Below are 2,552 nucleotides of genomic sequence, written 5' to 3'. Positions count from 1 at the left end.
GTTCATAAACACTCTGGTAACAGGACAAATGAAAATGATCAACGTGGAGTGTCCTATAAGTGACTCAAGGATTCGCGTGGCGAGAGAGGCAGTGAGGAAGTAAAGATCCAACTAAGGTGCTCCTGGAGAGTGCCGGCAGCAAAGGCAGAGTGCAGAGACCTCTAAGGAGGAGCGCACCGTGGGACGGTGCCTCCATGGACAGCGGGGCTCCCGGCGCACCCTGGGACAGTGCCTCCATGGACAGCGGGGCTCCCGGCGCACCCTGGGACGGTGCATCAGTGGAAAGCCGGGCTCACGGTGCACTCTGGGATGGTGCATCCATGGAAAGTCGGGCTCACTTTGTAACCACCTCACTCCAGGATTCTTAGTTACAATCATAACACCAAGCATAAATGAGTGATTTCAATTTTTTTTATTTTTAATTTTTGTGGGTACATAGGAGGCGCATATATTTATGGGGTACATCTTAATAGAAACTCTAAGAGCCGGGGCTTCTGGGTAATAAGCACAGAGTATGAAGCCGCTGTGTTTTACTGACTTATAAATAGGACACCCTTTAGTCAGCCCTGTGCCTTAGAAAGCATGACACTCACCCTCACACCATGCCCCACCGAAAAAGAAACCACAGACCAGATTATCACCTCTCCTAATGAGGCACTGGAATAATCTTTGCATTGTTCCGCGACCCGAAGGGCTCAGGAGTGCTGGAAAAAGATTCTTCACCTGTTGAGCAGTTCTAGCGGAGAAAAGATCAGGCTCGGCCTGCTTCCCTGCGAATCTGCCCTCTGTTGAGACAAGACATCTGAACCAGAAAGCCGGTGAGGGGGTGGCTCTCCATCCCCGTGGGAAGGCTTTCCCTGGTCCTCTCACTACCTTATTCAGGCCTCTTTAGTTCAGAAATAGCCTTAGGTTTTGCTCCTGGCTCGATTTTCCTCCTTAATAGCATCGCTCTTTTTTCCATGTTTCTGTACAGAGAGATGTTGGCATGAGTATTTTGGTTTGGATGCCATGATAATATTTATCATCGTAATTGATACATGCTGAGTCATTATTAAGTATTAGACATGACGTTAATTGCTTAATAGGCACGATCACAGGTGATACAACAATCCTTGGAGCTAGACTACAGTTCAGCAAAATTTTTCTATGAAGGGTCAGACAATGACTATTTGGGCCTTTGATAGCCCTATGGTCCTTTGCAACCACTCAACTCTGCCACTGTAGTTGGAAACAGCCTTAGATAATACATAAACTGATGAGCATGGCTGCGTTCCAATAAAACTTTATAAGAACAGGGGATGGGCCAGATTTGGCTGTGGGCTATACTTTGCTGACTCCAGCTTTCGATTTTACTACGGTGGTTTCTGCTTGACTGGCCAGTGTTCTGAATGATGCATCTTGGCCTCTTTGACGTTAATATCCTGCATCATAAATTTCAGTGGCTCTAATAATATGTAAAATCACCAATATCTTGTGGATGTCTGTGACCTATGGAGAAAACAATAACACACACACTGTTTTCTAGAGTAACAAAGGTTCTCCTTTCTGGGCTCATATTTGGAGGGAGGGGCCGTTCCTGTTCTTGTAAGTGACCTGGAACCACCTTCCTCTTCAACATGCTTTAGGATGTTGAAGGTGAACCTGGGAGGAGGGCTCAAGAATGTTCACTGCCTTCCCAAATTCAATACATACCAGAAACTTGAAATCCAGTTTCTATAATTCACCTGAAATAGCTTCTCCCATCTGGACTTCCATTGCCCCATCTGTAAAATGGGTGTGACATATTAAAAACTTCTCTTTGGGGTATGTGCCTTTGCAAATGTGGTAACTATTGCTTCTTTCACCACGCTGCTCTCCTATCCTCAGGCTCTGTATTAAAATGAGCAAAGGGCAGAAATCAGAAATGCTGATTAAGAATAAGATTTTGAGGACAGGGACCTTGTGTTGCTAGCAGAGTCTGATATTCCAGAAGGAATCAACAAGTGTGTGTTGGCTAAGACTGAATAAGACTGAAGAGTCAATACTATGAAGAGCTGGCAATATGGCAGTCCGAGGAGGGCCTGTGGCCTTGGCTAGCTTCCTCATCTGGCCCTTCCAAGGTACCTTCAGCCTCCCAAGCTATGTCCCAGTGAGGACGCCCCTGACACAGCCACACATCTATTGCTTTCTGCTGGGTACAGAGTTTTGCTGGCCCAAGGCTGTCAAATTCACTTTGATTTTGGCCTCAGCTGGGCTTCATGCTTTCAGAACAATTTCTCCCACCACCTTTCACTTGAAGTCCTTGCAGGGATGCCTCTCCCATTCTGCACACACAGCTCACTTAATGGGCACAAAGAAATGGGAGAAAGCTCAGGGAAAAAAGAAATAACAACCTGACCCAGTCTAAACCTTGGGAAATCGAACAGGGTCTGCATCTCTTTGAAAACTATACACAGGCATTTCTGGTCGAAGTGAAACCATGCTTCTCACAGAGGGCTGGAGACAGCAAATGGAGCCTTAGTCATACACAGTTAGTTTCAAACTTATGTTGCTGCTCACAGGGAGAAATCAAT

At 46.1% G+C, this 2,552-nt stretch overlaps 1 long non-coding RNA gene across 1 annotated transcript; it reads right to left on the bottom strand.

Annotated features, from left to right (window-relative positions):
- Positions 1–396: 396 nt before the first annotated feature.
- Positions 397–1,683, bottom strand: LOC134760395 (uncharacterized). Its single transcript, XR_010137774.1, has 2 exons — positions 874–1,683; positions 397–802 (listed from the first exon to the last, which is right to left on the bottom strand). It is a non-coding gene; the product is annotated as an uncharacterized LOC134760395 (long non-coding RNA).
- Between the last annotated feature and the right edge of the window lie 869 nt (positions 1,684–2,552).

The sequence above is a fragment of the Pongo abelii genome, chromosome 18 (assembly GCF_028885655.2).
Source record: "Pongo abelii isolate AG06213 chromosome 18, NHGRI_mPonAbe1-v2.0_pri, whole genome shotgun sequence".
Lineage (NCBI taxonomy): Eukaryota > Metazoa > Chordata > Mammalia > Primates > Hominidae > Pongo > Pongo abelii.
Note: the sequence above shows the minus strand (reverse complement) of the source record. Positions and strands in the feature narration are given on the sequence as shown.